Source organism: Dermacentor andersoni, chromosome 2, assembly GCF_023375885.2.
Source record: "Dermacentor andersoni chromosome 2, qqDerAnde1_hic_scaffold, whole genome shotgun sequence".
Taxonomy (NCBI): Eukaryota; Metazoa; Arthropoda; class Arachnida; order Ixodida; family Ixodidae; genus Dermacentor; species Dermacentor andersoni.
In genome coordinates, this window is record NC_092815.1 from 96,735,244 (window position 1) to 96,761,880 (window position 26,637).

The window sequence follows — 26,637 nt, forward strand, 5'->3', positions numbered from 1 at the left end:
GGTTCCGAACATTCTATCCCAGCTATGACTATGGGAAGACCACGGGGCGGAGCAACTTGCACGCAAAAAAAAAAAAGAAAGCACGGCAAAACACAGACACAAACCTAACGCGCGCAAAAAAAGAAAAAAAAAACATTAGGAGCAGCGCAAAAAAAAAAAAGCACTCCTAAAGCATGCTCAACACGCGAAGCACGCGAAAGCGAAAATTAGATGAAAGAATGGGGAAACAAAAGATCTGCAATATAGGCTGCTTGCGAAGTTTGACTCGCATGGTGTAACATTCAATGCAACTAACCCAACTTCGCTGTTCGACCATCTTGATGAACTGGAAGGGGCGGGGATCTTTCTTTTTTTTCAATTATATGAATTTACAGGAGAGGGATTGGCGCCTTTAGGCAGCACCAACCATATTCCTCGTCACAACGCAGCAACCTTGGTGACACAACCGTCCAGGTGGCTCAGTATACATGGCGTTGCGCTTCTGTGTACGTGGTCGCGGGATCAATTCCCGGCCATAACGGCGGCGTTGTGATGCATGTAGGATGAAAAAAAAAAAAAGGTTTGTCTATACCGCTTCGGAGAGAGATGGAGGCTGAACAGTCGAAAGGCAGGGAGGTTAACCAGACGCACGTCCGCTTTCGCTACCCGGCACTGAGGAATGGTGATGTAGGGATAAAAGGAGTGAAATAAAGAAAGTGAGAGGAAGAAAAAAGAGCGCTATAGGTGCGCGCACAATTGATAGTGCGCAGCAAGTCTATCAGCGGTCACAAAACCCTGCCTACTTGAGTCACTGCTGTCGTGGATACCCTGCTGGCGATGCACAGTAAGGAAACTCGAACTGTCAAAATTAATCCGCAGCCTTCCACTACGTCGTCCCTTATAACCCACAGTGCAGTTTCTCGACATAAGGTTCCCAGCTTAAGTTAAACCTGGGTTATACGAGAGATGATGATGCCTTTTGATTTCCACCTGCTTTGTAAAAGCCAATAACTTTTATTCTTCTTTCGTATCGGACAACCGGTCCTTAATTTTAAATGTAAATCACATTTTATTTAGGTATGCGGCGTCATAGAAAACGTCTCTTCGCGGACACCATTTGCATGGTGGTTCATTACCAAACGTCGGAACCGCTCTTGTAGGACAGACGGACGGACGGACGGACGGACAGAGAGACAGACAGACGATTAACCGTGAGCTAACAAACACAGATCTGGCTGCCGGGACAGATACGATAGTGGCATTGTGTTCAACATGTTATCTGTCTATATCTGTCATCTGACGACTATGCTGTAGAGTGTAGCGAATGTCGTCGCATGTATCACTTAGGAAAGTGTGCTGGAATCACAGAAAAATCTTTCAAAGGAAAAAATGCTACACAAAAGGAAACTTGGTGGTGTCAGCCCTGCCGTAGTCTGGGATCAGCTTCAGTCGAAAGTAACGACTAAGATGGTTCAGATATCAAAGCAATTCTTCTTTCCATTAATAACGAGCTTGATAGTATTCCGATTTTGACAGAAAAGGTTCAAACGATGGAGCACGATCTACAGTTCATGTCAAACAAATTTGACAATCTTGAAAAAACGATCAATTGCCAGGACAATGAAATTGAAGAGCTAATAAGGTAGCAGAACTAGAGGCAAGAGAGGCTACTTGCGCAACCGCACAAAGTGGCCTTGAGCGACAGACAAATGAGCTAGAGTACAGAAGCAAGAGGCTGAACTTGGAAATGCATCTGGTCCGTGTATTGCCGCAAGAAAACCTGATTGCATCACTAAACACAGTCGCTCACAAACTTCTCCACGTGGTCGAATCGGACGTGGTACCTGTTCATAGGCTACCAAGTAGGCCAGAGACGATACCAGGAATAATTGTTCACTTTATTCAGCTACAAACAAGGGATGCGTGGTTAACAAACAAAAGTCACATGAAACAGTCCAACCCGATTGTTTTCATTCAAGAGAATTTGACGCGGCATTGCCGGTAACTGCTTTGAGAATCAAAGAAAATGGCTAAGGATAAAGGCTACGGATACGTCTGGTACAGCCGCGGTAAAGTTCTGGTCCAGGAGACGAAAGGAGCACGTGCTGTTCACATTAGGAGCTATGCTGACCTTAATCGACTGTAGAGAATTTAATCACCGTTATGTTGCTTTGCGAAAATATCTTAGATGACCAATCACCGTTATCATCTGCCAAATGACCTTAACGATATTGTATGTCGGCTACCTTCTAATTCATGTAGATGTGTGCACCTAAATGTGAGTTCGATTAGAAATAAGTTATCGTGGCTAGGAGAGTTTTTCGCTGAATTTCCATTCCAATACTCCGCCATAATGCTGACTGAAACTTGGAGCGCTAATGAATGCGACGTCTTTAGACTGCCGAATTACTGGGCAATTTATTTAGATCGCATGCATGGCCGTGGTGGGGCCGTTGCTTTGTGGGTTTGCGAAAACGTTGAATGTCAGCTGTCGGGTTACTTTACCCAGACAACCCGTGATTATGAAATGCTTCGTGTACGTGCGAACAATATCGTGTTTTCAGTTTGTTATCGAGCACTAACTGGCGACTTTGTTATCGACCACCAAATGGCGATATTGCAACGCTTCTTGGTTTTTATGATCAATTCATGTCGTTTATGGCAGAAAATAAATATACTACAATTGCTGGGGAGACTTCAATATTATTGTTAGTTCTACAAGCTCTGTTAGCCGTGACTTTAATGCTATCATACTGTATGATGGTTTCATAAACACAATTAACATACCCGCGAGAGTGGCACTTGAATGCGAGTCAGTCCTAGATCTTTTTATCACAAATTTGTCTGAGATGAATATTAGGTCAGGTGTTTTGTCGTGCTGTATCAGCGACCATCTTCCAATATCCTTACGTGCGAAGCTATTGACACAAGATATAGGAAAGCCTCGAATAATTAAGTTTCATTTAATTACAGCTGTGACGCTCAGTGTATTTCATAACAGACTATTGCAGGCAGACTGGGGCGATTTAAGAAAATCTGTAGACGCAAACAATGCTTACGATAAACTTACTGTAATTTTCAAGCGATTATATCATTTGAATTACCCGCTCCAGGGGAAGAAGCGTGTCCAGATCCCGACCCAGATCCAGATCCCATTCCAGGGCGCCATCCGGATCAAGAGATCGGAGTCAACAGGCTGCATTGAAACCCGGGGAAGGAAGCAACGGATCCACGTGGGCCGACAAAGTCAAGGGAACAGCCATAGCGGACAAGACGCCTCCTCACCGGGACACCAATAAGACAAGACTTATCTGGGCCGACGACGCGCGTACCGATCCGGTAAGTGCCGTGCTTTGTGACCCACCCCCAGAGCAAAGTAAGGATCGTGAAATAGAAAGACTCAAGAAAGAGAATGCAGAACTAAAGGAAATGAATCAGAACATGATTAGAGAGATGACGGCAATAAGGAAACTCTTAAGCGAGGCTAAACAAGCAGAAAACAAAGATAGCACTAATACACGCAAGGAAGCCCCAGTCCCCGCGCCTGCTGGTGAGGGACCCATGTCAGCCAAGCGTACGGCTGTTGAAAGTAAGCTCAAGAACACTGAAACACAGATGGAGGAAGTCAAACAAGCGCTGGCGTCTATCAAAGACAACATGCAGATGCTTATGGACAGTGTCTCACAGTTAACAATGAATGTAGGCCAAATACAGACGGCACTGAATGACCCTAAGGAGGGACTGAAGGCTTTTGGCGAAAGAATCAAAACCCTGGAAATGATGACTATGTCAATGGACGTAAGGGAACAATGCGGGTCGTCATTCCTCAGAGCTACACTAACTCCCCAGGTGGGGGAGATGAATATACAATATGGCTCATAATAAGAAGGAATTTCGAATATGGCAGTGGAATTGCGGGGGGTACAATAACAAACGTAACATCATCCAGCAATTCCTTAGGTCACTTCAGTCTAAACCGGATATTATCGCACTTCAAGAGACAGGATATGGATATGTCACACTCACTGGATACAGAGCCATAGAGTGTCAAACCTTCGGTAGGGGCCTGTACGTGCTTGTAAATAAGCAGCTTACACACATCCCACATGAATTAGGCATCGTAGACAAAAACCTAGAGTACCTCATGGTTGAGGTTGTAGTACCAACTTCACACAAAAATCAAAGGAACAATAGCTTATTCGTACTCAACATCTACAGCAATCCGAAACACCAGAAACAACACTTCAAGAGATTATTCGAAAAGGCTACTAATCTAGCTGGAAGTAGACCTCTGATTATATTAGGAGACTTCAATGCAGCCCACGAGCTATGGGGCTACGTTACGACGAATGCCAAGGGCAGGAATCTGTGGAACCACGCGGATGAGCTAGACCTGGTCTTAATCACGGATAAGGCACATCCTACAAGGGTTGGCAATTCTGCCTGCAGAGATACCACACCTGACCTTACGTTCATTAAGAACACAGAGCATGTTTCATGGACTAACACAAACATGAATTTTGGCAGCGATCATTACGTAATAGAAGTCAAACTGGAAGTAGAGAAAGGCCGAACTCGAGAATTCGAGGTCGTAGATTGGGACCTTTTTCGTAAGTTAAGAGCCCAAAGCGGAAAAGAAACCACCAAACTCAATCTCAGAGACTGGTGTGAGGGCATCAGAAGGGACATTAAAACAGCGTCCAAAAGAATTGTTACAGACACTAATGTAGAGGCAATGGACTCAAAACTTGCCCACTTAATAGAAGCCAAGGAAGCCATAACCCGAAGGTGGCGGGCCCAAAGACTAAATCGTAGACTGAGAAAAAGAATCGCAGAACTTAATAAACAAATCGAACAATACTGTAACACCCTCTGCCAGCAACAGTGGGACGAGTTTTGTGAGTCAATAGATGGGCAAATAAGGAACGGCAAGGCGTAGAACTTGATCAAGCATCTGCTGGATGAAAAAGGCACTAAATCCAACCAGAGACACAGCCTTGCCCGAGCTATACACATAGCCCTTAAGGATCAGCCCATTGAAACAGTAACCAAACAACTAATTGACAAATACCTACCAGTTAGAAATGAGCAGGACCAGCCACTTCAATCAGAATACAGGGGAGCCGCTCAACCTGAACGCGCCCAACCCTTCAGCACATCCGAAATCCGGAGGGTGTTAAGTGAACTAAATCGAAACTCAGCCCCCGGTCCTGATGGAGTAACAAACAGATCACTTTGCAATCTCGATGAGCCGTCAATTGAATCGCTGACAGACTTCATCAATGAAGCATGGATCTCAGGCGAAGTGCCAGAAGAATGGAAAACTTCACAAGTTATACTAATACCGAAACCGGGTAAACCTCCAAGCTTGGACAACTTAAGGCCAATATCACTTACATCATGCGTGGGGAAGGTCGCTGAACACGGAATCCTTAACAGGCTAAAGGACCACTTAGAGGATAATAATATATACACCCACAACATGCTTGGTTTTAGGTCCGCACTTTCCACGCAGGATGCCATGAAGCAAATTAAACACCACATACTCGACGGATATTCCAGAAATACTAAGGCCATACTGGGATTAGACTTGGAAAAAGCGTTTGACAGCATCAAGCATGAGTACATCCTCAAAACAATAGAAGACATTGGACTCGGGTTGAGGATGTTTAAACACATCAAATCCTTTCTTGAAGCACGCACGGCGATGATAAAGGTCGGAGACACAAACTCGGAAGTGGTTCAGCTCGGAGATCGAGGAACCCCTCAAGGATCGGTGATCTCTCCCGTCCTTTTCAACCTGTGCATGATTGGTCTGTCCAGAAAGCTGGGCAACATTAAGGGCATTGACCATACCATTTATGCTGATGATCTGACTGTATGGTGTGCTGGTGGCAGTGAAGGGCAGATACAGGACGCACTGACTGAAGCGATCAAGACGGTGGAGAGAGAGAGAGAGCAAATGATAAAGGAAAGGTAGGGAGGTTAACCAGGATTGAGCCCGGTTGGCTACCCTACACTGGGAAAAGGGAAAAGGGGATGGAAAGATTAAAAGAAGAAGAGAAAGTCTACTGGGTATATCGTTCGGTCACTCAGTGCGGATCACAGACGCTGACTCAATCCAGTAGCCTTCAAATATCGCAGCAGAGCTTTTGTGGCCTTTTGTAGCTGCGATATGCGAGGCCATGGTCCCAAGATCTTCTTCAAGGTGAACGGTGTTCTATCTAGCTGATTGAGAGCTGTGCAGAGGTCATGTCTTTCGTTTTGAAAAGATGGGCAGTAGCACAGTAGATGTTCTATAGTTTCCTCGGCTCCGCAGGCATTACAGTTGGCGCTATCAGTCATTCCAATCAAAACCGTATATGCATTGGTGAATGCGACGCCCAAGCGTAAGCGGCACAGCATTGTTTCTTCATTTCGCAGAAGCCCTGGTAACAGCCGCAGTTGCATAGAGGGGTCGAGGGAATGCAATCGTTCTTGGGTGAATTCAGGTGTGTGCCACTTCTCTAATGTCATACGGTGTGCTACCTTGCTTAGGTGTTGGGCTGCGTCGGTCCGCGATAAAGGTACAGAAACAAGGGTTGCTCCTTCGTGTGCTTTCCTAGCAGCTTCATCAGCGAGGTCGTTGCCGGAGATACCGCAGTGGCCAGGCAGCCACTGAAACACGACGTCGTGTCCTTTCGCTATCATACGATGGTGCATTTTTTACTAGTTGTTCACACGACCCGCGACGAAGAGATGACAGAAGACATTGTAAGGCCGCCTTCGAACCGCAGAATATTGCCCACCGATTAGCGGGTTGGTTGTTAATGTAATCAACGGCACCTCGGAGGGCAACAAGCTCCGATGCGGTCGATGTTGTCATATGAGAAATCTTGTATCGGACGCTAATTGATCGTGATGGTATAACCACTGCGCCGGTGGAGCTGGTCTGAGTGGAAGAGCCATCCGTATATATGTGGACTCGGTCAAAGTAGAAAGTGTTCAAACAATCCAGAGCTGCTTGCTTCAGGGCCAAGGTAGGCAGGTCGGTCTTCTTCCTTATCCCTGGAACCGTGAGACGCACTTGAGGTTGTTCTAAACACCACAAAGCTGAGGTTGAACGTGCTGAGGGTGTGAAGCCCGATGGTAGACAGGCACGATGGATGCTGACCTCGTTGGAGAAGGACGCCTGTGGTCGTCGTTCTGGCAGGCAGGCAAGAGAGCTTGATTGCATGCGTGAAACATGACGAACATGGGCCCTAAGCGTGTCGATGCTAATGTAAGTCGCGATCGGATGGTCTCGAGCCATCATAATGGTTCCTGCTGTTGAGGCGCTCCGCGGAAGTCCTAGGCAAACACGTAGTGCCTGTGCTTGCACGCTCTGTAGTTCTCGAAGATTTGACTTGCATGTTTTAGCAAGCACGGGAGAACTGTAACGTAGCAATCCGATGAAAAGTGCTCGATATAACTGTAGCATGGAGCCCACTGAGGATCCCCATGTTTTCCCGGCGATAAACTTGAAGACATGAACAATAGATGTGAGCTTCTTCTTCAAGTGGGCAACATGAGGGCTCCAAGAGAGGTCCCGGTCCACAATGACACCCAAAAACCGATGATTTTTCTTGTAGGAGATAGGCTGGCCATTAATGCACACTGGATAATGAGACATTGGTTTTCGTGTGAAAGCGACTAACGCACATTTTTCTGTAGAGATGGTAAGGCCTTGTGTGTGAAGATAGTGACATGCCTGTGTTGCTGCTTTCTGTAGCCTTGCGCGAACCTGCAGACGAGTGACCACTGATGACCAGATGCAGATGTCGTCGGCGTAGATTGAGACACTCACTGTTTCCGGTAGGGATTCGGCCAGCCCAAGAAGCGCGAGGTTGAAAAGAATAGGGCTTAGAACCCCACCTTGGGGAACTCCTCGGCATGTGTAGTGGTCGGTAGTGGGACCATCTTCCGTACGTACGAACATGGACCTTTGTGTCAAGTAGTTTCTGATCCATCGATATACTCGCCCTCCTAGTTCAATTGTCAAAAGTGCGTCTAGAATGGGTTGATGGGAAACGTTGTCGTAAGCGCCGTTCACGTCCAGAAAGAGCGCTACTGATAATCGTTTCCAAGATTTTTGCTGTTCTACAGATGACACTAAATCGATGACGCTGTCAATCGATGAACGGCCTCGTCGAAATCCCGCCATAGAATCAGGGTAAATCTTGTGGTGTTCTAGGTACCATTCGAGACGCATGAGGATCATGCGTTCCATGAGTTTCCCGACGCAGCTTGCAAGTGCTATAGGCCGATACGATGCCAGTTCGAGCGGCGACTTTCCTGCTTTTAGTAGCGGTACCAGGCGGCTGCGTTTCCACTCCTGTGGGACGACACCATCTTGCCATGAACTATTAAAAAGGCTGAGGAGTTCTCTTCGTGCTTCTCGGCCTAGGTGGCGCAAAGCAGTATATGTTATGCCATCGGGCCCTGGTGAAGACGAACACCTACAGAGCGCCATAGCAGCTTCTAATTCTTCCATAGAGAATGGAGCCTCCATGCTGGTATCTCGTGGACCGGGGATGTCGCTTAAAGCCATGTCAGGGACTAAAACTGTGCCGCCGGCGATTTGCGCGCAAAATTCCTCTGCAACGTCTATCTCGCGGCGGTTTTGATAGAGAGCGAGGGCGTTAAAAGGGTGTCGTTGCTGGGGTCTTGAGCAAAGACCCCGTAGGGTACGCCACACACGGGACAATGGCTTGCGGGGGTTCAGTGACTCGCAAAAGCATTTCCATCTTTGATCCGCTAGCTTATCCATTCGGCGTCTTATCTTCTTTTGCATGCGCCGAGCTTCTCTGAGGTCAAGAATTGACTTTGTGCGCCGGCTGTACCTCCTTTCAGCACGGCGGCGTATTGTACGAAGCCTTTCCAATTCAATGTCATTCTCTGTACGCTTTTTCGAATGTGTGCAGCAACGCGTGCAATCTTGCATCGCGTCTGCAATTATGTCTTCTAATCTGCGTGCGATATGTTTCTTGCAGGTGTCTTTTACTCGATCTTGAAAGACTGTCCAATCGATTTGACGAGATACATCCGGTAATGCGGCGTCTAGACCATTAATTCTCACATAGGTCGGAATATGATCACTTCCATGGGTTTCAATATCAGTGAACCACTGCACGCTCGAAGTCAGGCAACGTGACACCAAAGTCAAGTCAAGGCAGCTACTGTACGTTGTTTCTCGCAGAAATGTCGGACTTCCGTCATATAGAAGACACAGGTTGTGGCCTGATGCAAAGGATATTAGTGACCTGCCCCTCGAATTTATTCTGGAGTTTCCCCATATATGGTGGTGAGCGTTGAAGTCCCCTGTTATTATCCAAGGACCGGGAGTAGTAGCCATAATATCTTCTAGTCTTTTGCTGTCAAACTGACTTGTTGGGGATAGGTAGACGCCAATAATAGTAAAAGACAGCCTCTTCTTTTTCACACTAACACAGACGTATTGGTTACCGTCGTGTGGCGCTACGGGTTGCGAAAAATACGTTAGGTCCTTGCGAATATAAACCAGAACCTTACTACTACGGGCACACGTTGTTGAAACAAAAGGTTCATATCCTGATAGTCTTATGGAGGCTGATAAGTTCGGTTCACAGATCACCAGTATAGGAAAGTGGTAGTCAAACACGAACTGTCGAAAATCCGAAATACGTGACCTTAGGCTTCTCGCATTCCATTGGAATATGGAGGCACTTCTCACATCATCCCGGAACGATCGCTGTTGCTGTCGATGAGCCATGGTTCTGCTGTAGAAGTTCTCAAGCACTGGACTTCTGAAGGCTCGCTAGAACTGGATTGATGGCATCCAGCACTTGCAACGCACTTCGAGCTGTTGGTGTCTGTATCTTGTCCAGAAGAACACGAATAGCACTCACCAGAGAGCTGATCATGACAACAATTTGTTGATCTTGGTCCGTCAGTTTTTCAGGAACAGTCGAAGTGTCCCTTGCTGTAGACGTCTGATTTCGCTCAGTAGGAGCATGTAGCCTCGGGAGTGCAGGCCACGCGTCAGCAGCAGGGCTGTTCGTTGGAAGAATACCTGAGACCCACTGGACTCAGGTGCTCCCCACATAAATCGGAGTTGCTACTTTATAGACGTGAAAAAGGGGGCAGGCCTAAGGGCTGGAAACCTCTATCGGAAAGCAACATACACCTACATACGGAAAATGGTGCCAATATACCCAGAGTCAACGTGATCAGGGTACTAGGCTTTTTCATTGACGCAAACGGTGGAAACCATACGGAGGTCAAGAAAATCACCCTTAAAACGGATAACGCGTGCAGGATGATCAGACGCCTGGCAGGAAGACACAAGGGCATGAAAGAAGATAACCTCATCAGGTTAATCAACTCTTTCGTGCTCTGTCATATTTCATACGCCGCTGCCATGTACAACTGGACGCAGGTTCAACTCAAGAAGCTTGACTCAGCGATCAAGAAAGTTGTTAAAAGCGCATTGGGGCTCCCAATTCGAACCAGCACTGCAAAATTGCTCAAGTTAGGAACACACAACACGACCATGGAGATCGCGGAGGCTCAAGAAACATCACAAATAGCGAGACTATCTACAACCAGCACGGGAAGATCAATCCTGGACAAGATTATGATCAACCCGATTACGGATCCAGCACAGTACACTAAAGTTAATCAAGAATTCGCAGACAACATAATTGTCGCACCGCTACCCAGGAATATGCACCCAAAACATAACATCAACAGGAGAGTTGCGCGAGCCAGGGCGTTAATCAAGAAAATGGATAAAGGGGGCAGAGGAGCCTGCTTTGTTGATTCGGCTGCTTACAACGATCGAACTAAGTTCGCGGCGGCAGTAGTGGATCATCAGGGCAATTGCACCAACTGCGCCACGGTCTACACTAGCAAACCTGAAGTCGCTGAACAAGTTGCCATTGCATTGGCGCTAACAGACGATAGATTTACAGAAATTTATAGCGACTCGAAAACAGCTATTAGAGCTTTCAATAGGGGAAAAATTGCCCCACAGGCTGCGAAAATAATTAACAAAAGGCAAACAAATGTTACGCGTTTCATTTATTGGTTCCCGGCGCACCTTGGTTCACTTGATGGTATTCCTGTCAATCCAAATGAATCGGCCAACAGCGTCGCCCGCGACCTTACAGACCGGGCCGCTTCTACATATGGTTTTGATTCTGCTGGATTGGAGAACTTACAGAGAGATACCCTCATTACATACAATGAAATTACAAAACATTACTACATGGGAAGGAGGGAGTTTCCACCCCCTCACTATAGACTAAACAGAGCACAAGCAGTTACACTTAGGCAATTACAAACAGAGTCTTATTATTCCCCTGCACAAATAAAGGAATGGTATGACATTGCAGACATGAATATTATATGCAAAGCATGCAAAAAGGAGATATGCACGCTTGAACATATGCTCTGGGAGTGTGGGTCGCTCGGCCCTGGCATTTCCCGGAATCGGTTTTTAGGAATGATCAGATCTCCAGATGATATCCCTCAAGTCCTGGCTGTCCAGTACGCCCGTGATAGGGCTAGGAGGCTTGACCTCCCGGTCCCAACATGGGACTAGCCAGGCGGGTGGCAACACCTTGTACAGGACAAGAATAAAGTTTTTTCCTCCTCCTCCTCCTCCTAAAAGATCGCAGATTTAAATTGTGAAACACGAAAACGATGGATAACCCCTGAGATGCACCATCAAATGAAAACAAGAGATAAACTTTACCAAACATTCCTACATACTCGTTTACCGGAGGACTGGCTGGCCTTCAAGTGTTATCACAACAAACTTGAAAAACGCTTGCGATCCGCGAGCACTCACTATCAGTCCACGTATCTTGGAATTCCTGGCAATTGTTCTGACGTACTGTGGTCTAGATTAAACATACTCCTTCATCGCGACCACTTTACCGCCCCTGTTTCAAAACTGGAAGTAAACGGTAAAGACATGGATGGATCAGAATTGGCTGACGGCATTTAGTAACTTTTCACTGATATGATAACGACCGGAACTCCGGCTGATGCGTGCGAATACGAAAGTGTTCACAACACTCAATCATTGTACTTGCATCCTGTTACCGCCCACGAAGTCTTATCAACAATAAAAAGTATTAAAAATAGCGCCAGTTGGGATATTGACGGAATTCAAGTACGCCCTGTCAAAGACGTGTCTGATTGTATTGCGCCGATTTTAGCAGATATCTTTACCATTTGTTTAACTAACTCTGTCTTTTCTTTAAACATGCAAATAGCAAAAGTTAAAAAAATTAAATTATGGGGTTTTACGTGCCAAAACCACTTTCTGATTATGAGGCACGCCGTAGTGGAGGACTCCGGAAATTTCGACCACCTGGGGTCCTTTAACGTGCACCTAAATCTAAGTACACGGGTGTTTTCGCATTTCGCCCCCATCGAAATGTGGCCGCCGTGGCCGGGATTCGATCCCGCGACCTCGCGCTCAGCAGCCCAACACCATAGCCACTGAGCAACCACGGCGGGTAAATAGCAAAAGTGACCGTGCTTTACAAAAAAGGTGACCGAAATGACTTTGGAAATTATAGACGGCTGTCTATCTTGCCAGTGCTCTCAAAGGCCTTCCAAAAAATTCTGGACACTCGATTTTTAAGTTTCATTGATAAATTTAATTTAATTTACACCTAATCAATTTGGCTTTCGGAAAAATAAATCAGTTGAACTGGAGCTGCTAGAGCAAAAAGATTACATTTTTAGACAACTTGAAAATAGGGCACTCGTTCTTGGTATCTTTATTCATTGTTCAAAGGCCGTTGATTTTGTAAAGCATAAAATATTGTTAAAGAAATTGCGTTGCTATGGTATGCACGCAGAAGTCTTAACGCTTATTGACTCTTATTTATCAAACATACAGCAGGTCGTTAACATAAGAGACTATTTCTGTAGTGAAACCTTTGCTGTGTGGAGTGCCTCAGGGCAGGATTCTAGGCCCACTGTTATTTAACATCTATCTTAATGACATTGTAAATATTAATTGCGAGGCCAAATACATAATATATGCTGATGATATCAGCATACTTTATTTCAGGGCATGATATTCACGAGTTTACAAGAACTTCTAATCACACAATGAAAATGTTAGAGAGATGGTCCACAGCAAATGTCATGCGTATTAACCAAAATAAAACAAAAGCTGTTATAATCCGACCAAAAAATAAAATTATTCCACCTCATGAAGACATAATATTGAGTACTCACACTATTGAAATAGGTGGCCATTTTATATGTCTCGGCATATTTCTTTCCGCGAATATGACCTGGGATTACCACGTAAGACATGTCCTGCAAAAATTAGCTCAGGTGACAGGTGTAACTGGTCGGCTTCGATACTTACTTCCAAAAGGGATCAAGCTTCTGTTGTATCACTCGCTCTTTAGCTCTCGTTTAAATTATTGCCAACTAGTATGGGGTACAACGACGGTCACTAATCTTATCAAATATATTTAGTTCAGAAAAAATATATTAGGCATATCTTCAATGCGCATTTTGCGGCATGTACTAATGTTTTATTCTGCAGTTTAGGAATAGTTAAAGTGCACCCGAGATACAATTATACGTTAAGCAGAATATTCAAATTAGAAACTCGTAAGTACATAACGAATTGGCGCGTTTTGGCCAATTGAAGAATTAGGCATTTAAATTATCCCACGCGTCATGGAGAAAATTGGGAAGTGCGATTAAACTCCGGAAAAGAGCGCTTGTCTTGCACTCTTCCGTCCCTTCTGAATCAATATGACCTTAACAATTTTAACTTGTTTGATTGTTCATATCAGGATATCCTCAAGTTATATACAGTGATGTATAGCTCTGAGATTTCTACTACTTAACATTTGTTTTTATTACAAACCTTGTCGCATTTATAAAATCCATAATCGTATCGAATTGTTTCATCTGGTTGTATGTAACTGTTTGTAACAAGTTGATTTCTATACTGTTTTCTTTTCTTGTATGTTCAGTGTATTTATTCTAGATACTTGTAATTCGATAGCATCTCAGATATTAATTTTTTTCTAAGAAACTGTTTCGTATTTATTTTTATGACGATTGTAAAAACTGCTTTAACTTTCCTGTGTTAACTTTACATTTCCATACCTTAGTGCGTGCCTTATTGTACTACGCTGTCTGTCAAGTTTCAAATTTTGATTTATTTTACGGTAGTGCTGTTACCGCTCCGAAATTTTTCTGTGGGGCTCTGACTTAGTCAAGTTGTTCTGACAAACAGCTTTTTGTCACAGTACTTCCTTCTGCATCTTTGACAGAATGAAAATAAACTTGATTGATTGATTGAATTAAAGTTTGACACTTCAGAATAACTAAAATCCAAAACTAGAACGACGCGTTAAGAGCATTTTTTGAAGTTAACAGAACTTAAGACGAGCTTTTTTTAATTCGAATTTTTTCCCCTCTGACTATTCTCAATTGGAATAACTCGAGTGAGAATATCACAAGCATACTACGACATTAGCAGGTTTTATATCGTTTCTCGGGCGTGACTTGTATACATTGCATTCCTAAATGGCAAGTGTTACATTTTTTTCTGAGTGCATTTTTCTCCCGCCAAATTCTTGTTTACTGTCCCCACTGGTATCGTGTTCAAGGTGGTACTAAATGAGTAATAATTCACCCTATCTAAGCAAGGGTTGTCCGCAGAGTTTTCCAGTAGAAGCTACATGTTTTGAACTAGTGTTTGTACTCTGCATGTACTTTTTTTTTTTTCGAAAGCATTGGTATTTGTAGATTTCTGACTGTGTAGCCCTTTAAAAGCACACGCTACCATATACTTAAGTGGCTTGTCCCAAGTTTTATATTGTGTGAATTTTATGTATGTTAAATTATATTTGCTTAAATTTAATTTATGGATTTTTACGTGCCAAAAACACAATTTGATAATGAGGCACGCCGTAGCGGGGGACTCCAAAATAATTTCGACCACCAGGGGTTTTTTAACGTGCCCCTATGCGTAAGCAGACGGGTGTTTTCGCATTTCGCCCCCATCGAAATCCAGCTGTCGTGGCGCGTTTAGATCACGTGACATCGTGCTTAGCAGCCCAAAACCATACCCACTGAGCAACCACGGCAGGCTATCTTTGTTTTGAAATTAGTATATTGCCTGTACGCATTCATTAAAGCTAGCAAATTAAAGCTAGCAAAAATTAGAAAATTAGAAAATTAAAGCTAGCAACGACACCCGTCAAACTACTTGCATATTTAACTTACATTAGACCAACGTTAGAGTATGCCAGTGTCATTTGGGATCCGTTGCAATCCGGAATTATAAACCGCATTGAGAAGATACAGAGAAAATCTCCAAGGTTCATTCTTTCCCGGTATTATCGTACTGACTCTGTTTCCGAAATGCTTCGGTTGCTTGATTTGCCTCCACTGGCTCAACGGGGGAAGTTACCTAGACTTAAATTTCTTTTTTTGTTATCAAAAAGCCACTTTAATATTGAAACCACGCCCTATCTCGCTCCCAGGCAGGCTAGAAACGTCAGATCAAGCAATCATTGCATGTTCTCAATTCCAAAAGCATATCTGGACATGTACGCTTATTCATTTTTTCCGCGAACGATTAAGGAATGGAACAGTTTGCCGGCGTCTGTTTTGCAGTCCAGTAGCATTAAAATCTTTGAGGAGCATGTTAAAAACCTTTTATGAGATTTAATCTTAGTGGTGCCGTGCAAACATTGTCACACTAGTCTAGAAATACATACAATAGTCTTTCTTTTATGCTGCTTCCAATATCACTGTCACAATGTTAGAAACATGTATTTCTTAGCCAAACTATTTTATTTGTATTTCATTATTTGTTTCGCATTGTATTTCCAACATTCATTGCTTCATGACCTATTGACGTTTGTAAAGTGTTTACATTTTTTATGCTATGTGCAAACCAGCTGTACCCACCCTGTTACGGCCAAGATGGCCAACAGTATTTGAAAATAAATAAATAAATAAATAAAAATATTATCCCACGGGAATGCCCTTCCGATTCTGGTCCTTGATTGAACTGACAGTATTGACGAGTAAACAAAGAAACAAACAAACAGACAAACAAACAAACAAACGAACAAATAAATAAATAAATAAATAAATAATTGTAGTACACACGTGAAATTTACGACCGACCTTAGCAAATCAAAAGCAATATCAAAGCAACTTGTTCTAAAATATTACTTCATTCAGTATCTCCAAGCATTTTGAAGCTTGCTTGCCAGTACTGCTGTTTTGCGCTAGTGAGAAACATTGAAAGAAGTATAGAAAACGCGGGAAAGGCGGAAGATGCAAATTCAAGACGATGAGCAAAACGAGAAGAAGGTAAAAGCGGGAACCAACGTTTGTTTTCATAAGCATAAGTCGCCTATAAAAAGACAAGTCCACTTGTCGAAACATTGGCTCCGGCTTTTGCCTTGTTCTCGTTTTGCTCATTGAAAGGACTACTATGTTGCAGGGATCAGGGTAGAGTGTATAAGCGCGACTGGACGAGGACGAATAAAGAAACAGATATACAGACACAGCGCTTAGCGAACTAGCACAGCAAACTAGCCCGCCAACGTGTTTTAACCAGGGATCAGGGGCCGAATTCACACAGCTATTCGCTCGTAAGTTATGTTTGCCAATGGCTGGTCGCCTTCGCTAATAATATGTCATGTCATGCATCAGGATTGGCTGAAATTTTCTCTTATAAAGAATTGTAAAGTATAAGAACTAGAGCTTGACGTAATAGTTCTGCGATTCGAGTCCCGGACCAAGGCGAATTTTTCATCAACTACGAGGCTTTTCTTTCGAGGAACCCGTATGGCTTTCCTTTGTAGTAATTGCTACGACGGGGTTGATGTCTCATTTTCCCTTGCGGGTTTTCGCAGAACTATTACGTCAAACTCTTGCCTTTGATTCGAGTTGTTGACAAGTTTGGCTTCGCCCTGCCATCTGCTAGCCGGCTAGTTTGCTCAGATGGTAGAGCGGCTGCCCCGGAAAGGCGGTGGTCCGCGGTTCGAGTCCCGAACCAGTACGACTTTTTCTTCAACTGCGATGGTTTTCTTTTGAGCTACCCATATGGGTTTCGTTTGTAGCAACTGCTAGGATTGGGTGTGTGTGTGTGAAAACTTATTCAAATGAGGTCCGGAGGCTCGACTTTTTAAGCCAAGGCTCGCACGTTGCCATTGTCAGGCCAAGCCTTTCAGCGGCATCGTGGGCCCTCTGGACGGCCCTTAGTTTGTCTTGAAACAATGGGCTTTGAATCCTTTTTTTTACCACTGTGTCCGCTCTTCAACGTGGTTGGGGAGAGTCGCGGGACACCCCGCTAGCATATGTCTCATTCCAATGAGGCCATTACAATCGTTGCAGTCCATCTTAATCTCCCTCTCTGTGTATATTTGATCAATGGGGTACGGCGTGGGATATGTACCTGTTTGCAATAGGCGCAGTGAGACTGCCTGAGCCCTGTTCAGCTTTGAATGTGGCAATGGGAATTGCCTGCGTCCTAAATAGTAACGTTTGGTAATGTGGATGTCTCATTTTCTCTTTAATAAACAACTCGAACTGCAAGTTTCAGTCACAGTGCAGCATAGTTCTTTTTTAACGTGCACGCAGCACAATATTTGGCTCACTAGTGCAAAAACTCTGTTGAAAAACGAAAAAAAAAGTATTTATGTAGAAGAATGTAGGGCTATTTGTATTTCTACTATAAAACATATAGCCTAAAGCCTAAAGTTCGGAATCCGTCCTTTTATGTAAGCTCCTGTACATTTTTATTTTATTTTGGAGATTTCCATATTTTTTGAATGGGTTTTACGGTGGCGCTGCTTTTATCACCCATTGCGCAATTGCTTCGCGTCTCCTTCAAAAGTGGGGGATCATGCATCTTCATGCACGTGCCTCTGCCTCTCGCAAGATCACAATTCATCTTTTCGGTCGTAGTGCCGGACGGCAAACGACCTTGTTAGGGAATGCTAGAGCAGCCGCTTATGACTGCACTGAACCATCGCAACGACAAAAAAAAAAAAATTTACAAAAGCCAGACAACCTCGGCTCCAACAATAAAAAATCAATATGCTTCCAAGGCCAGCATTTTTTTTTACAACAGGGAATTTTATGTTTCCTTAGATGTATGCTTGTGGTTAGATGTGCTTGTGGTTAGATGTATGCTTGTCCGGTCTCCTTGTAAATTTTTTACCTTTCTTTTCTTCTTTTTTAATGGCAGTGCTTATTCATTTTCAGCCCGCCGTCAGAGCTACTGGACTTGGTGTAATCGACGATGACGAGTAAACGCTTTTTTTTTTTATTTAGATGCTCAACTTTTCGATGGTACTTTGGGCTAAGATGCAAAACCACAGTGCGGAGTGGGCGAGATGCATTCTCTCAAAAGTTCCCAAACACTGTGTCTCGAACTTTGTCACGAACACTAGCTTCTTGGTCCGCGGAAAGAGGCCGATAACTACTATATCACGCAACAATAACAACTTCATCGATGTTAAAGTCACGAGGATAAAAACTGCCACATGAATGCCTTTACAGACTGTATGGCTGACCCTTCCTCATTTATTTTCTTTCTTTCTTTTTTTTTCTTATCGCTGTCAGACGATTCTCTTGCTACGCTGTAGGTCCCAGTCTATTTTCTTTCTTTAAGGTTTCTTTACTAAGCAAGCGTTCAGTATAAAGGGCGCGTGTTGTTGATGCGACGTCGCGTGAGGGCAGCTTCTCTTGGGGTTTAGAAAGAAACTGCTAGTGGATGACCATGCTCGGCCGAGGTCGCTGCTTTCGAAGCACTGCCACGAAACTTCGAAACGAAGTGGCAAATACACGATCACAAGCATTGTTGTCCGCATGCCGCCGTCGTTAAACTGTCGTCAGAGATTCATGCGTCTCTTCTTGCAGAGTGCGCTGCTATCCAGCCTATAAGGTTCTGTATTGACTGCGAATCTCGCCAGACCAAGGAAATTATGGATGATCATGCCTCCATACCATATACCACAAGGGGAACAGACAAAACAAAAGGTGTTTTGTTAGGCTTTTCGTCGCATGCCATTCTCTTATTCTTTTTTTGTTCAGTGTTTGAGCTAAGGAATGAAGCCAACGACTGAGAGAGAGAAATACGGTTACGCTGACACGACTCTTTGTATTCTGGTGCGTCTGTAGCATTGTAGAATATTGGTTGGCTCTCTTTATTTCATGGCTTTTTCAGTCCCTGCTTTATGCTTCATGCGCTATTAAATAAAATCTGCCTTCGGGAATTTTGTTCCAAACGGCTTCTTCGTTTGTTCTTTCTTTCCTTGCTTGCCTTTTTTTAGGCCTTCGCTGCCCTCTCAAATTATTTACGTGCTGTTCATTCGTTTTCATGCACCCGACTCACTTGTCGCAACAAAGAGCATGTTTCCTGCCGTTTGCGTTGAGCTTGGTGTTCGCATGAACTGCAACTTGGGAGAAAGAAGCAAATGGAGTAAGTTTTCAGTCACGGGATGGTGGCTAGAGACTGCGACAAATGAAAACGACAGTACGTATCAAGCGCTCAGGTTTAAGTGCTCTAAATTTGCTTGGACGTTTCTCCTCTGTGTTTCTTTGCTCTAGTTCTCAACCTGTAGCCCTTTTAGGCACGTTTCATAATGCAGACAACCAAGCATACTGCTTTTATACTTCATATGCGAGGTTAACTTTGAAAGGGATAGCTTACAGAGCCGAACTACATTGCAAGAAGCATTATTTCTTTGATATTAAGCATTCTAAGCTTCGTGAGTCGGTAACTGTGGTGAAACTAAACACGGTAGTTATTGTGTTTAGATTTAACGTGGTTGCACACTAATCAACGTGCTAAGGCTAAGGAGATATTTTTATTAATTTTGGCGTGAAACGTATTTCAGTTCGGGCAGCTAGGGGGTCGCTTGCTAAAACCGCACGTAGCGAAAACATGTAATATTATTGTAGTTTATATATTGTCAACCGCACTATCAAGCACCTTACTTTAATATGGTTTTCTAGAGGAAAGAAGCCATCACTCGATCACGCATGAGCGACGTAGACAGATGGCACGTTGCCGCGCCACGCATGATGTAATCGGAGCTAAATTTAGTAGCTCGCCCGGCGATCAGAGCAGCATAGCTAGGCAGTACGTTTGTCGATCACAGCGGGGGTGGCTGCGTTAGAGACAGCTCACCCAAACATGTGATCATCAGGAGTTATAAGGCTTACAAATGTGCAAGTTGGTGCAGAAATTTGGCGGTTTCTCGGTTCTGGCGTCCCCGCTTTCGACACGTAGGGCCCAGAAAGGATGTAAACAGACTCGGGTAGCAACACGGCGGGCCCACTACAAATCGGGAGTGAACACGATTGCAAGATTGTCTTTGTTCTTAGCCACTTCACCTACTCACTGCCCTACCTACAGCTCTATGCTGCAGAAAAGACGAGGCTTGAGGGTCCAATCAGACAAGCATTCAAAGCGGCGTTTGGGCTACCCCACTATATGTCTACGTAAAAATTTATCCAATTCGGCATTCATAACACACTCGAAAAACTCTGCGCGGCTCACATCACCAGCACAGATGGCGCGCTTCACGAAAATTAAAACAGCCAGAAGTACCCTTGCCAAATTAGACGAAAACGTAGAACCGCAAATATATGAAGCAAGAGACCAACCCACACCAATGAGGAAATGGTTCACCATTAAACCTCTTCCCCAAAATATGCATCCCATAGACCACGAGGGCAGGATGATTGCCAAAGCTCTGGCAATCCATAAGGCATATAAACAGCAATGTGGTGTCGTCTACGCAGATGCGGCTGAATATACAGCTCCAAAAGAGCATTCGCAGTGGCAAGGATTAGCGGTACACATACCACAGCCCTTTCCGCCTCCATCTTTGTACGCACATCCGCAATCGCTGAGGAGGCGGCCATCGCTTTCGCCATCACAAATTCACAGGCAGATGTTATCTTCAGTGACTCCAAGATCGACTGCCATACACAATTTTGCCCGGGGCATCCCATTGCTCAATCCACTCTATAATATTCTTAGTATGATCACCTCCCCAGACAGGAACATGGAATTGATTTGGGTACCGGCACGTTCTGGCAACCGTGAAAACTAGGCAGCTCATGGGTAGCCCGAGGTTAAGTCAGCCGGGCACTGAGCACCTCCTCTCTGGGGACAGCCATGAATAGCCTAATTTCATTTCACAATCTGACCCTACACTTCCGCCTCGGACGAAGGAGGTTTCCGCTCCCACATAAGCTCAATAAAGAGCAGGAAATAACCTGGAGGAGCCTACAAACAAACTCCTTCCCTAACCCGGTAGTTCTCTCTCATATATTTCCATCACAATTTTCTCCCGATTGCATGCGATGAGAGAGCTACCCTCAACCATATACTCTGGGTAATCAAGGAAGCCCCCCTCCCCCACTTCCAGAGTTAGGGGAAATCCTGCTTCCAGACGACTGGGAGACCCTGCTGTGCAGCTCGGACTTCGGCGTCTAAGACCGGATCCTCAAGTGCGCCTATGAGGCCGCCAGTAGGCTTGACCTGTTTTCCATCGAGTAGGGCAATGTAACCCGGCCAAACACAACTATCCGACTAAATAAAGTTTTCTTCTTTCTCTGCAAGATTGGACCGTAGAACCCCTACTGACTGCATAATAAGTTAAGCATATGTCTTTAGGATAGAAGAGGAAGGCCCGCGGCATCATTGCGCGCTAGGGTAAGCAGTAGGTGTTCTAATGCAACAATGGCACCGACCAATCGTAGCTGATGCACGCGCAGTCCTTTCGTTCTTTACACTAAGTTTTGCAATGTGTGAATAAGTATTAGTCTTGTATTTAGTTACGTCATATGTGTGCCCTAGTGTACATGAACCCTTTAGCAGCACGCAGAAAATGTTTCACGCATCCCATTGCGGCTGCTCGCCGATACAGTCTACACGATTTTGCGATTGCCGCCTATAGCCTCCACAGTGCTAGACAGCGCCCGTCTCCACATTATGGGCTTAAGCCGGCCACCTTTTTTTCCAGTACAGGTACAAGGAGGTGCATGATCTTCGAAGCACGGAAATTACAAACGGATTCTCCGACACTGCGCCTGGCGCCAAACGAACACCGCAAGGTTCCACACTTCCATGGCCAAAGCATGCGAGGAACTACGGAAACGAAGTCACTGAAGCAGAGGCACAAGCCTCGTGTACAGCCTCATCTATAACTGGAAGCGTTACTGCCTGTCTTTATTGTTACTCTGCGGGTAAGTGGAAGGAGAGTAACACTGGGATGAATATGAGTAACATTCCCTGTTGGTACACGCCACTTACAACCGTAGGGTTATTCGGGCGATGTACTTAGCGCCGATCTACGAGACTGGCATTTCTTCGCATGGCGAATTTGTTTTCTTTTTTTAAAGGTACTTATGTGCCTAGAATAACCGGTTATGACGTACTATTCAAGTAGTTAAATAAAAATTTGCGTTCTAAGCGACAGCCAGCATAAGTAGAACAACTCTATTACCTTGCTAATTTGACTGTTCCAACTGATTGTTAGCAGTCTGAGGCAGTGCCTATCGACAGAAAGAAAGAAACGAACAAACAAAGAGGGTTACACAAACGATAGAACGCTTGTGTAACTATGCACACTAATGCGCAATTCAGAGCACGTTCGAAGTGATTGAGAATGAAACTGCATAGCCGGAGGAAGAAACTCTCAATCTTATCTCACGCAAGGCGCATAAAATACCAATACCGCTACTCTCTAAAGATGATTTGTAGCTCCAATTAGTTTCACCACGAACAAAAAAAATTCTGGTGCGTGCCTGACTGCTCGATCAACCTAGGCGGAGTCGCAAGTGATTTAGTTGCCGAGGAGAACAGTTTAGGGAGAACGTATTTGTTCCAAACTCACTAAGTGTATGTGGAGTGAAAGGAAACTGCCTTAACTTACCTAACTACCATTTCGCCAAGAGTACTGCATTTCTCTGACAGATTTGTTGAGAGACCCTTGGAGATGAAGCCATCACAGGATTCTCCGTATACTCGTAAAATGCATGCGTGGGTGCAATCTTCGATGCTAGAATTTACCTCCGATAGAATACAGTCCGCCGGCTGGAAGAAACGACCGTCGTTAGATGAATAACGATTCCTCGATAGTAACCTGCCGCCGCTTTAGCTCTCTCCAGTATGATTCCCTTTTTGTTTTGTTTTCTACCAATATTTTGGGTTAACGGTTCCTTCTTCATAGGTTATCTTGTTTTCTGCATTCTTCAGAAGAAGCCTACCGTTACAGGTTTCGCCGATGGTAATGGCGTTGCTTAGAGATGCGCATTTGTCGATGTTTCGTAAAAACGCTCTTTTGCAAAGCAGCTGCGAGGAACGCTCTGTTGTTCTATTACTTGGAGTAGAAAAGATGCTTTCTGCATTTATATCTGAAAGGGCGACATGGGGCGCACGTGCTACATTGCAAAGAAAAGGCGAAGACGACAACGACGGCGACGAAGGCACGAGCATGATCGTGCAATGGTACTAGAAGAAGTCGACGAAGAGAAAGGAGAATCTCCGGCGAGCCTCATCTCCTTCCTCAAGGCGCTGAGTCATGCTGCCTAAAGGGCTGCAGAAAATAGCACATCTTCTTCTTTACAATCACACACGCTCTCTCTCTCTCTCTCATCCCTGTGAGAGGATAAGAACAGACAAGAAGGCAGCAGCATGTGTAGCAGTAGCGGTGGGAGAAGAAGCCTCTCTGGCGATGGGTCCAGGCCTCTACCTATGCCTGGTGCTCCTGAGTCTACGGTTCACCGTCTAAAGCTGGTGCACGTCTGTTGGGCATCCAGCGGTGCACAGACCACAGCCTCCATTCTCCTGGCCTTCCGTCCTGGTCTACGATCCTGCACCGTCTGGCCAAGTCGCCTTGCAGCCCGGCATCCAGCTAGGGTACCTCAGCAGCAGCCCACTCGACGCCTGCACCGTTCCGGCCCTGACCTACTGGGACACTCCACGTCTAACCAGGGTGACGTGTGAACTTGGTTGTTTCATTTACGTACTTTACGTAATGATGACTTTATATTCAGTGCTTCTAATTCCTCTTTTGTTAATGTGCAGTGTCTTGGAAGACCATTACAAAGTGTGTTTGTGCACGTGCGATAGAGAGCGTACGCTTCATTGTTTTGCCGGAAGTTAGTTCTTACCCACAGGTTCCAGAACTTGCAGCGGTGAATATACCTACACCGTGACAGAGGGGCATCTTATTAGAGCCAACTTTCTTCCACGATTTTTTTTCTTGCACTTTGTTTAAAGGCGTTATGTATGGTGCCAATGTGCCGATGAGATCAGTCTTTTCTAGGTATCGCGGCAGTTATTGAGTCATAGAATTTTTATAGATGTTGCCGAAGGTGTAGTAATTCATATTTCTTCGCACTCTGTTTTGGCGCAGTCTTTACTAACCTATGTGTTGACTCGTAGTTAAACGATACACAAGAAACCCAGCTTAGCATTCTCTTCTTTTTCATCGATAAGGTAAAAGACTGCCCGATAAACGTCTTGAAGAGAGGAGGCTGAATGAGGAGGCAGGGGAACTGTGAACGTCATTTGGGATCAGGTTCACTGGCTCTAACCACGTGACATATTTCGAATCTGCGAAAGTGCGCTGAGCTCCCCCCCCCCCCCCTCTCCTCCCGCCTCCTTCTCCCCTTCTGAAGAGTCGGATAAAACAATACTGAGAAACCTCGTCGCTTAAACGGTGGTGGTGACATCTGTTCATAGCGAGCGGTACTACGACACTATTACAAAGTGAAGCAGAAAGGGGCGTCGCGAGCGTCGTCACACGCTGTCGCAGCTAGAAACAAAAAATGGTAGAGCAATTCCCCGCAGATAAGGCAGGGCAACAATTGACTTCAGATAAACATGCTCATACAGTACAATTTTCACTGTAAAGCTTTCGTGAGGTAATGGCGTTTAATATGCTATGCAGTCCACACCCTCAATAAGCTTTTGCGGTTTCATTTAAATAGATATAAGTACACTCCTAGCAATTGTTAATCGGCATTATGACTGCCTGAATTTAACCGACATGAAATAGAACGCTAAGGTGAAATGGAAGCAAATGTCATTGTGGATAATAAATGAATGTTATGTATTGCTGGCACGGAATTCTGATTGGCGCTACCCGCTTTTCGTTTCGGCAGAATACAAAGAGGCTCGTTTAAACTCCATGCTTGGCCAAATTGGATGATTCCAAAAAGAAGTCGCTCTTCAATGAAGTTTTGCTGCAGGTACTGTATTGTTTAAAAGAAGAAACATCAAGATGCCGTACGAGTCCAAGGACTTCGAGCCACCACCTGAGGCTGGGTGGCTTTGCCTGAGGCCACCACATCCCAAACTGCCGGACCATTATTTTTAATAAAGTTTATTTTTTTCTTCTTCTTCAATAGACGTTACTTTAGATTGTAGTATTACATTGCCAGTACAAGAGCGATCCACTATGTTAACCTGTAATAAGTTCAAATAGTATCGCCTCCGGCATGCCGTATATCCAGAATGACGGCCGTCTTTTGTCTACCATCTAGCGATACCGAATACAAATTAGAGCACTGAAACTTGAACACGACTTAAAATGTAACTGGCTGCTTGAGCAGGACTCTCCAGACACAAAGACACATTGCATGAAGTATATATGTATGTGTATTTTTTGCAGTTTAGAGTTTGATACAATTGTATCGTACACAAAACTGGATGGCGTGGACGGCGGGCGCAGGAACTTCGGAAAGGAGGCCCCGTGATACGCTTACTAAATGCACTCAGTGCCAGAAGCCAACAGCTGAGGAAAAACCCTGGCCACGTTCGTATAGCGCCGCGCAGATGATCGTTTTGTATCAAAACCAATGCACAAAAGCTTAAAAATGGCGGCACCAATACACAGAAAATGGTGCGGCGAAATGTGAGCTACAATCATCTCTGCGCATTCGAGCGGCTCACTGGGTAGTCGACCCACGTCTGTAGGTCGGTGCCGTATATCAATTTCCTGCCGCCGCTTTTCAGAAGACGCGACGCAGAAGTGGCAAAAAATAAATTTCTGGTGGACATTACCTTAGCAATGAGAGTTGCTTTGAGTGACATGCGATCATTGGTGCAGCGTTTAGTCGATTTTTTTTTAACGATTGCTTGATTCTTGCAATTTTCGTTTGTTTTTTGATACTGTTAACTCCCAAAGCGTCTTTACAGGAATGGAGATACAGTCAATATTAACAATACAATGAAGAGTAACACTCGCAACAATGAAGATAATGATAATAATACTAATAGAAGCGCTGCTTTTTCACATATATTCATAGTAGTAATAATCCGGGCAAAATTGCACCCGTCGCGACCACAGCGTGGTGTTATTGATCTAGCGGATCAGAAAACTTCTTGGCCTGAACAAACAAGAATCTGCAGCTCGTCTAGAAATGTACTTAAAGAAGAAGAGGAAACCAGTGAATTGGGGAGCACGCTGCATTGCTTAATTACTCTAGGGAAATAGCTATATTTAAAAGGGTCATTTCATGTTAATGGTGGCTCGATATACAAGCTATGTCTATGTCGCAAGTGTGCGTTAGGCGATATTTTGAAGCCGGATCCGTTAATTTTCAGTTTATTAT

At 44.6% G+C, this 26,637-nt stretch overlaps 1 long non-coding RNA gene across 1 annotated transcript; it reads left to right on the forward strand.

Moving 5' to 3' along the window:
- The first annotated feature begins 3,098 nt into the window (after window positions 1–3,098).
- LOC140215936 (uncharacterized) lies at window positions 3,099–25,422 on the forward strand. Its single transcript, XR_011892531.1, has 3 exons — window positions 3,099–3,318; window positions 22,043–24,011; window positions 25,186–25,422. It is a non-coding gene; the product is annotated as an uncharacterized lncRNA (long non-coding RNA).
- Window positions 25,423–26,637: the final 1,215 nt, after the last annotated feature.